Below are 14903 nucleotides of genomic sequence, written 5' to 3'. Positions count from 1 at the left end.
GTTTCTCTTTTTATTTTTGTTTTCATTTTTTCTTTTTATGTACTGTTATAATTTATTAAGAATTAACATTTTAATTTTGTATAGCAGTGGCATTAATCATTGTTAGTTTATTAGCTGACTTATTTTACTTAATGCTTCTGTTATGTTATTGTTATTTGGAATTGAAACCAAAAAACAAAAGAAAAAAGAAATGAACAGAAAATGTTTTTTTCGTTTGTTTTATATTTCTTCTTCTATTTTTATATTATTATGATTATTTTCACTGCTGTTAGTGTTATGTTATGGTTAAATTTATTGTTATTGTTATGTTCTTATTTATTGTTGTTAAAATGGAAAACATGTTAAATAGCATTTAGTTATAATGTAAGTGTTTAAAAAAATTGAAGTATTTTATAGGAGAAAAGTGAAACATTTTTTCATTTTTTTTTTTGTTTTTCTGACATTACCTTAATCCAATTGACAATATAGCAAGTACTGTTTTAGTTTTGTGTTTTCCATTTAAAAAAAAATGTTAACACAAGAAAATATAATAGAGCAGCATTCGGAATAAATAGAAGTGTAAGACAAAAAATTAATAAATGAAGAAAAGCACTGAAATAATTAAGTTCGAACAAAAACTTAACATGTAATAAATAATCCACAAAAGCGAATGTTATTAATGATGATCATGGTGATTAAGGAGAAAGAGAAGATAAAGTGAAAAATAAATATGCAGAAATTAGAAAAAATTGAATAGAAAAGTGTCACACTAAACGAATAGAAAAAATAACAAAAAAGATATTTGAGTTTTGGATTTTCGGAAAAATGAAATTGAAATGAAAATGAAAAATAAATGGAGAATTAAAAAATGAACATTATTAAAAAGCAGTAAATTATCTGCATAAAAGTGCTTAATAAAAACAGTAAAAAATATTAACAGAACAATAATAATAATCGAAATAAAAAACTAATCTCACAACAGTGGTAAACAACCTAGTTAAGAAGAACTGAATTTTCATATAATCATGAAGTATTTTTTTAAAAGTCGGTATTGATAACACTAAAAATTTCTGAATGGACAATGCTAAAGTAGTCGTCGCTATTGTTAAAAAAAATAAGGTTGGCGCAAGCCAATGTAAGCAAAATCTGTAAAGTAGCACTTTTCCCTTTTAACAAGTGAAAATACTGGTTTTAAAAACGATCCATGTACGAAATCATTAAAACTACTTTCATTCATTTACCAAAATGTTTGAAATATTGCATACATTTATGATGAGGGGAAAAAAAATTGAAGGATGTGTTAAGATAATGCTCAAATTCAAGGGTTAATGATGGCGTTAGATTCTGCATTTGTAGAAATTTGGTAAAGTTTGTTGTTTCAGAAATATAAGGGGTCCAAAATCAAATTCTACAAATTTCGCGAGATCTATGTTTACATATGAAACTCAGCTTTATATCTTCAACGGGAAGTTTAAATATGTCTACGGACGAATGGACAGACAGATTGAGTGAAACTACCAAGCACTTTTTTCAAATTTTTTTTTTTGGAAAAGTGCTTATAAGAATTAATATAATAGTGTGAATCTAGGTAAAATATAATTTTTGTGTATTAAATTATGAATTAAGAGACCACACACACACAATATAACATTTCATCATAATGCTTCCATTCATTCCCATGCTTAATTTAATGAAGCTAGATTCTATTATTTTCTTTGTAATTTGTTTGCTTTTTTTATCAGTTCATTTATGTTTTATCACTTTTCTTTTTTCTTTTTTGTTTCATTTCCACAATTGCTAACAAATTTTTTATGCAAATATTAAAATGGAAAATGAATAAATAATGCAAATTTTTTTCTTTCTTATAAGGAAAAGTAACAAAATATTCATAAAATTTTTATTTCAGGATTTTTCGGGGAAAGTATTTTATTTTATGTTTTCGAAAACAGAAAAAAATCCAAAGTACCTAAGTATGTAGAAGAAAGTTGCAATGATCATTATTATTTTTCATTTTAATTTTTTTGATTTAATTGGTACGATAATGATTTTGTCTAAATATTTTTTGTTTTGCCTTTCTTTTTCCATTAAATATGAACTTTAATTATATTAAAGGAAATGTAAATGCGAGGAACTTAAAATTTTGAATAATAGCATAAAATTTTAAGTCATATGAGTAACGCAAACTTTGGCAAGCAAATATCGCTTATACAGCTAAAAGTTGAAATAATCGATTTCCTGGCTATTGAAGAACATAATTTATTTATAAAGAGTCTCAAAACAGTTTATAGTAAAACTTATAATGCAATTATTCGGTTATTATTAAAATTCAATGATTATTCAATAGGCATAATTAAGTATCCTTATATAGAGCAACTTTGCATGCATTAATTGCGAACTGAATAAATTTTGAGAAATACTTGCAAAATTAATTCATTTAAGACAGTAAAATGACTAGATAGTTAACTGTAAAAATTTCATTTGTTTGCTCACCCATTGGAAGAACAAAACCAGAAATTTAAACCTATAGAGTCGGACATATTTGAAATTAAAATTTTTAATTATCAGTATAACATTTAGAAATTTATTTGTTTTAAATTAAAATTTTACTAGGCAAACGATTACACTTCTTATCCCTGCACAAAAAATATTTCATATCTTCATTCCGATTGCTTTATGAATCTCTATACATTCTGGCGCATGAATTTATGTATATCTTTTTCCGAAAAATAAAAATCCTTAACAAGTTCTTTAATAAGTGGAACAAAACCCAACCACTTAATTACTTAAGTATTTATTTTTACAAAATAATTTATCGTGGCACATTCAATGCAACTTACTAAAAAATTCTCATTTACATAGAAGTCCTTAACAAAATTTTTGCAAATTAAAACACATCCTCAAATATACAAGCAAAAATTTCATATAGTTAAATCTACAATCTAGTAACTATCCTTAATATTGTTTTTACTAGGTTACTAAAGAAAAATGGCAATATAAATGAAGATAATTTATTATTTCTATAGATATAAAAAAAAAAACCAAAATATTCGCAAAAAAAAACACAAAAATACAAAAGAGAAAAAAAATCGAAATTGAATTCCAAAAATTTTTTTTTTACTTTTATTAAATTGTCAATTTCTATGAAATTAAAGGTATTTTACCTTGTCAACTGTGACAACGTTTATGTAAATTTTTGTCATTCCCCAGACACTCAATCTACCATACATGTAGCCATGGCTATATAATTCACATACATGCAGATAAAAAATTTCAAAGAAAAACTTGGAAAATTTTTTAATTTTTTTTTTTTCTTGTTCCTTTTTTTTATCTTGAAAAGGTACATTTAACACTTCAAAATGGAAATTTTCACGCTTCTAAAATTTAAAAGAAAAATGAACTTTTTTCCTTGTATTTTTCTTTCCTTTTTTTTGATTTTATTTGGAAAATTTGAATTCAATACTCATCCAAATAGATATTGGTATACATGATTAATATGTATATACATACATATACATATATATACATTAAATGCATACTGAAAATATAGAGACGAAACTAAATAATTTTGGAAATAAATAAAATGAATATAAGGAATTTTTGAATTAAAATTGGTTATACAGAGTGGTTACGATATAAAAATGTCTCTGAAAATTCAAGTAAAATTTGGATATCACATAAATTTTTACACTTGATGGGAATATAAATTCGGATATGATTCGGATATAATTTGTTACAAAAGTTTCGAATGGAATTTAGGTACTTAATTCTAATTTTTTGATTTAACTTTTTACATGATTTTCATAAATCCGAGCCATTTTTCAACACAAGTTGTCAAACTATCTTCAAATGACATTCTTTATTGTTCAATTAACCAATAATGTGATAATCACTTTGTATGTTTGCATGTATTTATACATTTACGTGAACATTTGTGTATGTGTGTGTTCATTATTGAATGAATATTCGCCTTGAATTTTTTATTTACTTTAATTTCTATACAAAATCATTTTATCTACAAAAAAAAAAGAGAAGAAAAACAAACAAGAAAAATCTCAACAATTTCTTCTTTTTTTTATTTTGGTCAAAATTATTCAACGATAGCATCCAATTTCCACTTTTTCTCGAATTCATATTAATTTTATATTCAAGACAAAAATCCAAATGAATGATATTAAAAATTATAAGAAAGGAGAAATAAAATTAAATAAAGATGGAGAAAAATAAAATAAATAAAACAAGAAAAAAAAATCATAACACCAGAAAGAAAAAGCAAAATCTATTTTTGACGCAAAAAAAAAAAAAAAACATGGAATATTAACTATGCCTCTTTCTTTCGCTACACAGCGGCAATACTTATAGATTTCTTAACTATATTTATAGATTATAATCGGAAGCTAAAAATATAATTTAGATATAGAAAAATTTCATTTTAATGATGTTATTTTGTATCAATATATAAAAAGATTAGTCAATACACCATTACCCCAATTTACGATTACGATTTTTAATATACCCAAGTGATTTTAATGAAAGCGGAAAATAATTTAGATAAACAGTTTTGCTTTTAAATTAAAAAAAAAATTTTATGTTATTCTCGTTTAATATTTCTATTTATTAAAAGCGGTTCTACTGAAATCCTAGAAATGAATTAAAATATTTTTAAAAATTTAATAAGGGCGCAAGAATTCACTACCACTTTAAAAGCTATAGAAACAACTATTCTTAATGTTAATTGTGAGTGTAATAAGTGTGATAATTCAAAAATTTTATTGTTAAAACTGGGATACTGTGTTTGCTTTAAACACATACAAACTAACAAGGTAGAAGAAACTTTTTTTATATCCAAGAGATTATAGGCAAAGAAATGTAATCTCCCATGTAAATAATTTTTTCCAACGCATATACAGCAAAGTGGTATAACGTATAGAATTAATTATGTTCTAATCTAAAATAATATTATTGCAGTATATACACTAGTAAAGGGTTAAGAGGTCAGAAAACTTTTATAGCTAAATTAAATCGCAAACCGAGTTCGAAAATTAATTGCAGTTTAACAATTTGAGTTTTCCCGTGTTTAAAAAAATTATCGAAAGTTGTTGTGTACGGGTTTAACACCAGAAATTAGACAAAGCGAATAATTCACAATTGCCGGTTCACAATAATTTAAATTAAAGTCTTTAAAAAAAGTGCTAAAAATTGTTATTTTATGCTTAAATTTTACATACCATATTTTGTTTCATTAAATGAAAAACTAAATTTAACTGTTCATGTAAATATCAAATATTTCATAGAAATTTTGTAGAATCTCATATCAAGTATTAAAATTTTTATTTAGATAGCAATTTAAATGTAATTTATCATTCTATTCAGCATTCATAGCATATAAAAGTGAAATGAACTCTAAATGTAAACAAATAACCTACATGATTAGAGCCTTTTAAAACACAAAAATTATTGCTTATTTATTATAGTAAAATTTAGTTATTAACCTAGAGTTATAACCTCATAATTTTCACTGATTTTTATTTTACATATTAAAAATGAATTAAATACGAATGACAGCTTATTTGTTTAAGCAATATAATTACCTACTCAATAATAGAAAATTTAATATTAAATACGATTTACAATAAAATAATGGACTATTTTGTTTTATCAAAGAATTTAATAAAAATTATTACATGGTATTAAGGTCAATAAATCTAAATAAACAGAAATTTTCATAACTTTTAATGATGATAAGTAAATAATAATATTTTATTGATTTTTTAAATCCGGAATTTACATTTTTATTTGTAAAATTTTCCAATTTACGTTTTTGAATTTATAATGCTTATAATAATACCATTTATATCTGAATCAATATTTAAATAAATTCACCGGCATTTAATATTTGCCATTCAAGTAACTATTTATTATTCTTATTTACTCTTTTATTAAAATTAATTAAAATATTAAAATATAATTTTAGCTTTTATCATTAATATACGAAAATAATTAAGTATTGCATACTTTAAGGATGAGGAGAAAAATTATCAAAAGATGTATTTTGACTTAATGATCGAATTAAATTGATAATTAGGTAAGGATTATATTTTTTGATTAAAGTATAGTAAAATAAGCATTTATAGCTAATTTTTGACGCTTTAGAAATGTGGAGTCACTTAAAATTTCGAAAAAATTTAAGTTTTGCGAATTTTAAGAAGCAGTTAGCTTGGAAGGGAAAGATGGTATTAAAAAATTTTCTTATAAAGAAATAAATTATTAATTAATGCCTTTATGCAGAAGTCTTTATGTTGCCTTTATGCTAATTAAAAAATTTGTAAAATAAAAGTTAATTTTAACCGTCATTTTATCATTGTAACATTGGCTTATATTGGTGCACTGTGAAAAAAATAATACAAGTCGCTATATAATAATATGTTTACAGAGTTAATATTTTTTTTGCAGTTCCTGTCCCACGAATTTTATAATTCTTAAAATACCATACTTTTTAGTTAGAGGGTAGGAGGTTAAAAATTTTCGTTTAAAGAAAAAGGGTTTTTTTAAAAGGTATTTAGGCTTTGAATGTGTAAAATTGTAGCTTTCTATTCCAATTGTAGGCGCTCGATCACATAGACGAAAGAACAGGCAGACTAAAACTAAAAAATAAATTCTTTTTTAATATTTTAAGAATATTTTCTAAAAATGAAAAACGCATTTGAGAGTTTAAACTTTTCATTAACCACAAATAAAATAAGAAGCACATACAAATACGAAAAAAACTATTCCTAATTTAATTTCAAAATTATTTTAAAAACTAATTGACCTTTACGAATTATTAAAGTTTTCTTAGCAACTAAAACAAAAATTAAGTTTTCTTCTGATAAACCTTTATGGAATTTAATTTCAAAAAATAGTTCTATTGCAGTTAAAACAACTTAAAAAGAAAATAAAAACTTTTAATTTTCAAAGAAAGTTTTTCGGAAAACTCAATCGTGGAAAATCATACTATTGCGTGAACATACTTAGTAGGAACTTTGTAGTTAAATTAAAAGTAAAACATTTATTTTCTTAAATTTTCCTTTTCCAGTTTGCAACTGCACATACTCGAGTACAATTATGTGTGCTTTCAAATCACATTTTCGCTTTCAATTCCTTTAGGTTTTCTTTTATTTCTTATACTTGCATTTTTTTTTTACAGTTTAGTTACAATTCTTATTACTATTTTGTTTCTTGTTGTTTTGCTTTAAAACTTTATTTCTATCGATGTTTTTTTCTCGCTTTTTAACGCGATTGTGCATTATTATTTGAGTTTTCATTTGAAAAACATACCAGAGACTATTAAGTACTGCTATATGTAGTTAATTTCTTGTATACCTACGTAATATAAAAGTTTTTCGTTACGTGTACATTATGTTAATGTATAAGAATAGTGCCGTATGTATGCAAATACCATAAACAGCGATATTTAAACATTCAGAATACATAATCATACACACACAGAGTGTAACCAATGCAAGTTGGAAAAAATTTCTATACTTATTTTGATTGTAATTATTTTTTCTTCTTTTAACATTTTATTACTGTTAAAATTGCGCCATTCTCGCTTCACTATGTACGAATATTTTAATTTACAACAAAAAAATCCGTTTGGTTTTTTTTCCGCTTATTTTCTTTCTTTATTCATTTTGGACTGCAGTCGCGTGTCGCGTTTTCATTATAAAACAAATTTTTTTTTGTTTTTGCTTTTAATGTTTAAAGGGAAGCAAATTCATGTACACATATGGTTCATGTACATAATGTACAATATTATATTATGGGCTCAACTTTTAAAGAGTTCCATACCCAAATGAAGAAAAGTTTGAACATATTTTTAGATTAGTGAAAAGGAAAAATGAACTGGATAAATGGCAGAAAGTAAAATACCAAGTGAATGTGCTACGAAAACGAAGTTTTGCTATATTTATGTATATAAGTATGTATGTATATAGGGAAAATAATATTGTGCAATTACTACATATATATATAATGTATGTACACATATATATAAAACTATTCTGAAAATTTAAGTAAGTATGTATATTGTATATAACATATGTATGTATGTATGTATATGCAAATAATGAAATGGAAATTTTTAGGAAACCAACGCTTGTTGTTTTTATTTTCGTTTAGAAATTTTCATAAGTATGTACAAACATAGGAGTACTTTGTTAGGATTGAATAATTTAAATTATGTGCTACATTTATAACAAAAATGTATGTATGTACCTGACTTTGTATAAAATGTACGATTTTTTAATTATGTATATATGTATGTATGTTTGTATGCGTATAATTTTTTTGTACTATTGCAATAAATATTTCGAATTTAATTGTTGTTTTAACCGATATTCATATTTTAATTGAATGTTAGTCCACTAGGGCTGATTCAAATCGGAACAGTATAGAAATTGTTTTTTTTTTTACCGTTGATTAAGTAATTTTTTCTTAAAAATTCTGAAATATTATCAAATTGTTAAAGAACTTTGGTAATAACTAATTACACCTTGGCAAAATTTTTTTGCAGTTTCAGTAAAGTAAGTGTTGTCGTTTTAAATAATGAAATAATCTTTTTCTCCTTAATTTGACGAACATCGACTTAAAAACTACGAACAAGTAACAATACTGTTCAAAATTACGTAAAACAACAAAATTTGCAATTCAAAGCAATAATTTCTAAATGTCGAAAAAATGTCGGAACTTCTTATTGTTAATTTCTCATATAATATCATATTGTTAATTTCTCTAGTGCTTACCGAGTTGCAACATCTTAAATCGACTGAATTTTGTAGAAAAGAATAAAAAATTACATCTTTTAAGTATGTGAACAAAAATTTATAGAATTTTAGTTTTCATATAAAAGGTCGTCGAACACCAGACGAGAAATTTAGGGAGTTAAAAGAAACCGTTCATGAGTACAAACAACTCATGAGTTTCTTATATTAAATATCGCATCGCAACGGTATTTAATGTTTATCTTAAGTTTGTATAAACTTTTAAAATGTTGCTTTAAAATTTACAACAGTAATAGCAGCTACTTTGTTAAGAACATCATAAGTATTCGGGACTTTTTCCCATTATTGTTTTGGTCTGTGCCGATAAAATCAAGCCAGAAAATGTAGAAGTACGTATATATGTATGTATGTAAATCTATTTATACTAATATTTTTTTTTGTTTAGAAAAAGAATCAGATCTTAAATTTTGATTATAAACAAAATTTTATAAACAAATTTGACCGTAAAAAAATGTTTCCATTCATACTGTGCGCGTTGTGTGCTTCATAATAAAAATTCTGTTAAAACAATTAAAAAAAAAAAAAACAAAAATTATATAGCGAAAGTTCTTCAAAAGATAGAAGAAAAAACATAATTTGATAGAGAAAAAGAGACAACAAATGCATGTGCGAAAACGAAGACGCAAACCTAACATACACAAGAGAGACAAAATACAATGTCTTTCCTCGTTTCTCTTATCTTGTGTTATTCAATGATATTTTTGCTTCGAATGTTTCGATTATAAAAATTAAGATAGAAAAAGAAAAGACTAGAAAATGTTGAAAAGTATAAAAGAAAATGACAAAGAAAAAAAGAAAAAAAAAATCCTATCCATATAACGGCATACTGATTAACTTTTTTTAAGGCATCAAACACATACACAATGGCGTATCATATCGCAATTAAATTTCATTTGGATCTGCACGAAATACAAAAACAAAACATCATTTTAAAATTATTATGGTGTGAATGAGTGATCCACATAGAATAGAACACAACAAAAAAAGCTAAATTATAGATTTGTTCAGATATACAGTTAAATTTTAATAAAAAAAAACAGAGAATAAAGAAATCCCCTGGGATATTCGACACCTAGTGATAAAAATCAAGAAAAATAATTTCTACTCTTTGAAGTTTTCTAATACAATTAAAAATTTTTTAAAATGTGGAAGTTTATAACAGTAGTATAGAAATGTGTAGCATAAAAACTTTTCTTAGATTCTTATTGTACGTACATACACATTTTTCAAAGCAACTTTAAAATTTAATACTTCCGGAAATATTTCCGTCTTTTTTATTGCATTTCTGTTCTAAAATCGTAGCTAGTTTGAATTGATAAATCATAAAGAATATAGCCATTGCAATATAAATAAAAATACTTCGAAAAAATCGGACGTTCAAGTTTAAAAGTTCAAAAATTTCAAAATTGCAAATTATATACATACATATGTACATATATGCACATATAAGCTTGATGCAGTAATTTTGAAAACGATTTTAAATAAACAGAAGTCAAGGTGGTACTTGTGCTTGTAAACAAGTACTTTAAACATGTTCCAGGCCAAATTGGAGCGAAGAAAACTCTGTACATATTTTAAATTTCTATCTATATTGAGCGATTTTTCAATTGTGAAAAAGCCGTACTAAAATTTTTAAGGTGCCTTATTCAGAAAAATGTTTGTTACAATGTTATCGATACTCCCAGAAAATCTAGATAGATTTTCCCCAGCAGGTGATTCTTAGTTAGATAATGAATTGAATGACAGAAACACCTTAGCATGACGTCACCTCTAAATAGCTTCTGAGCGAAAGTTTAATTCGTCTTCAAGTAAGTTTCTTCCTAAATGGCAATAGGAAATTCATAGAAAGAAAATTTCGATGCCAGTTCAGTTTATCTAAATTTGGAATATTAAATATTTGTCTCCATTCTGTGCTCTTATATATATGTAGATGCATTACATATGCAAAACATTAACGCACAAATATTTGTACGTTTCTGAAATTTTTTATTAATATCGGCTTGTAATTCTGCCCGAATTCGTACACTCGTACGATTTTACTTGCTAAATTTTTTTTTACTTTGCTTTCTTTATATGCTCAGTCTGTCTTTGCTCTATCGTTTTTTTTTTTGTTTTGTTCTGACAGTGGCATTTTTAATAACGAACCGACAACCAAAATGGTTTCACAATCAAAGATAATAAATGTACGATAGATGAAATGAGTTTGATTTTTTGATAGAAAAAATATTTAAAAAAATGAAATTCATTTATATTAAGCATTCATTATTCAATTCTTCTATATTTAACACAAAAAACAAAAAAAAACAGAAAAGAATTAAAAAAGAATAAAAAGAAAAAAATAATTGTAAAGTAGAAAAAAAGCAGGTTGATTTGGCTGGCAGTTAGCTGTCAATTCTTAGTGGTTTTTCTCAGTTTTTTTTTCTAAATTTCTTTTTTTTTTTTATTTGTATCTTAGATTTACAATAGATATCTTTTCCTAAATCAAAAAAAAAATTTTATTTCATTTTTAAGTATAATTTTTCATTTTTGTTGTTTTTTTAGCTTAATTTGAAATAGATCGCTCGATATTTTAGGACAAATAACAGTTTTAAAGATAAGAAAGAAGAAGAAAGCTAGAAAAAGAAAGAAAAATAAAATAAAGAAATTATAACAGTATAGAAGGGAGATTAGTTGGATTGGAGAGTGGAGAGTGTGAGTCATAAATAATATCAGGTAGGACTGACTAGAAACGATGAATAAATTTTGTTATAATTTTTGGTTTTTTTACAGTCGTTATAATTGTTTTCATTTCAGTTTTGTAAACCATGTTTATTTTAATATTCAAAATATAAAATCAGAAATTCTGCTGTTGCTTTGTAAAACAACACATTTCCGCTTAACAATTTAAATCGAGAACCTTTACAGTTTAAACTCTCCAAATAATAGTTGTAACAAACCACAATGTAATTTAGTATAAATTTAGGAGATGTCAGATATGATTTTAAAAAATTTATAATAACACTTAATTGTATTTCTTATTCGATGCGGCATATATAACGTAGTGTCGAACAGATAGCATTTAAGCTAACTAAAATTTAAATTCATCCCATTATTCTTGTATAGTTTCAGATGTTTATACAATTATGAATTTTTAGTTAAAAAAATTCACTTTCATTGAAATCTTCTTCAAACTTGTATTTTTCTATTTCGAATGATTTTGATGTTTTCTAAATAAACGAATAGACACACCGAATCTTGTAAAGTAATATTTTTAAATTTTTTTTAATTCTGCTTAAAATTCTAAGATAATTTTAATTATTGAATTTCATAATTCACTCTTCTGTTTTACTTTTCTACTGAACTATTTTAAAAGTTGAGAAGAATTGCAATGGCATGCATTAAAGTCTCATTGCGTTAGCACAATAATGCAAGTAACCATTAATTTAAAGTATGCAATTTCGTGAAGTTTAATTATGTTCTCGGGAGAATTGAAGAGATATTCGAGATAGAACTAATGAAATCACATAAATTGTTTGATTTTAAAATGAAAATGGACCAGTGTTGCTAAAAATGGTTAGAAATTTTCCAATATTTTACATATTAAAAAATGCTTATTAATTCAGACATCAAGATATGCTATTAATTTTTCATAATCTCCGTGAGAAAAATTTGGAATTTTTTCCATTTTCGAAATTGTTTGAAAAATTCAATTCCAGGTAACGGAAATGTAATTTAATTTCTCATTTGGAACAACTTCATCCTTTTCATATAATTTCTGGCCACTGATTTAACTAAAAGAATTTTTCTTTTGAACACAAAAATAAAATTTGAAAAAAAAAAAAAAAATCATTCGGAATGTAAGACTATTATTTATTTTATAGTGATTGTTTTCGATTTTAACAACTTTGGAAACTTTGTATTGTTTTTCGACTTGATATTTTGTAATTTTCAACTCTTAAATAATAAAAATGTCGTATTTTCCCCTGCTATAATTTTAACTGGTGTACAAGTATTTAAGTAGACAATTCTATTTTTTTGTGAGTTTTTTAATAAATTATAGTAGTTGTAAAACAAATCTGAGAAAATTTTTTATCACATTTTTTTCTTTTTTTTTGTAACTATGAGTAAGAAAATTAAGATGATCAACAAAAGATGAAGCACAAAAAAAACTAAGAAATGAAAAAATTAAGAAATGAATGGGTAAAATATTTTTTGTTTTGTTTTCTATTTTAAATAATTAAGAGATCTTCTTTAAATCTCTGATTTATTTGTTCAAATTATTAAAATAGTAACACAAAATTAAGGAAAAAAAAATTTAGGTTGAATTAAATAAGAGATTATAATTTTAAATAAAGGCATGACAAAATACTTAAAAATTATACACTATGTCTTTTTTTTTGTTTTGTTGGTTATTTATTTGGATATTTATATTAGAATTTACCTAAATCTTTAACATAAAAGATAAAAAAAAAATATAGGAGGAGAAAAGTTGAAAGGTGCTTCTGACCTACTCAGATAAAATTGATATAATTTGAGAGAAGAATCGTTTAAATTTAAACTTTAACCCTGTAATTCGCAAAATAATTTCAAAACTACTATTTAAGAAAATTAGGACGAAGTATTTTATTTATTTTCTTTCATTTTAAAACCTGTAATTTTTATTTACTGTATAATTGTTCTATGTAATTGGTTAAACAGTAAATTAATTTTTTAATCTTTATGTAAATTTTTTAATTTTATTTTCTCGATTAAAAAAGCTAAATGATAAAAATTTCAATAATTAAGGGGTCCGAACCTAGTTCCTAGTTGATTTGGACTCTAAAATTTTACTTTTTTTTAAAATATGAAAACTGAATTCTTTTAATTTTTTAATTTAATCTTTCTCATTACAATTAGCTCATGCAAAAATTTAAAAAATTCAAAATCAGTAAAAATTTTATATAGGGAAACTCCCAAGCGAATATCTTTATTTAATTGCAACAATTGTGGTGATATCAACAATTTTGCAATTTAATTTTCAATTAAGGGAACGATTTCTATATTACGTATAAAATATTCAGTTTTAGATGGTTCGTTATATGAAAGTTTCACTTTAAATGTTCTTTATGAAGAACCGCCAAACACACATTCTTTTAAATCAACTACTTAATTTCAATTTTAAAATAATTTCAGGAAGTTTTTTAAATTTCTTAAAAATATATTTCATTCCATTCGATTAAAAAAACTTCGTTGCCTCGTGCACAGTTAATTATGCAGCAGCATATATGTGCACTATTAATGAATTCTGCTTTTATTTTCATTGACAACACTAATTTTAGTGCCACACTATTATTATTATTTTATAAAATTTATGTATGTTAAATAACAATACTCTATATAATTAAATATTTAACAAGTTTGAAATTCTATTGTGTACTCGTAAACTGGTATATTTCGAATTCTTTTTTTCTTTTTTTAATGATTGGAATATTAAGTGAAGAATTTATAGTTGTTATTTTTTATATACAAATTTCTTAGAATTATTGCAAATATTTAAAATTTTAATGTTAAGAATACAATATTATTGTAGCCTAGATATGTCAGTTTTCGTTTCTGCACATAAGCAATTTAAAGGAAATTTAGGTCATAGACTTTGTTTTTCCTTAAATATTTTTAATAAAAATTTTAAATCATTTAAGTATTCTAAATTTTTATTCTAAAACAAAAGGAATTGTTTTGTTCAATTAATAAACTTCGATCAAATTAATGGCTGGTAAAAGAGCACATTTCCTTTGTTTATAATAAAAATTGATATTTAACTGAAATTTTTACTATTATGCATTGTTATTGTGTACGTTTAGAAGGGGGAATGTAGCAGTTAATTAGAAAAATACTGACTTTGTTAAATACTTTTAAATTATTGAAAGAAATCGCAATTTACCCTGACACAATATTTAATCGATTCACAATGACAATCGATTCAAATTTTGTAGCTTAAGACTGTTACTATACATTTAAGAAGTAATTTACTATTTGCATAATTGTTTATGCTGTTTTTTTTGGCCATTTAAAAATCTATTAATTACGCTTAATTCAATTTAATTTTAATTAACGCTCTAAAAACCCTTAGATTTTCATATTATAATT

This window comes from Condylostylus longicornis, unplaced genomic scaffold, assembly GCF_029603195.1.
Source record: "Condylostylus longicornis isolate FDR11 unplaced genomic scaffold, ASM2960319v2 ptg000048l, whole genome shotgun sequence".
Lineage (NCBI taxonomy): Eukaryota > Metazoa > Arthropoda > Insecta > Diptera > Dolichopodidae > Condylostylus > Condylostylus longicornis.
The sequence above is the reverse complement of the archived record's forward strand: the minus strand, read 5'-3'. Positions refer to the sequence as shown.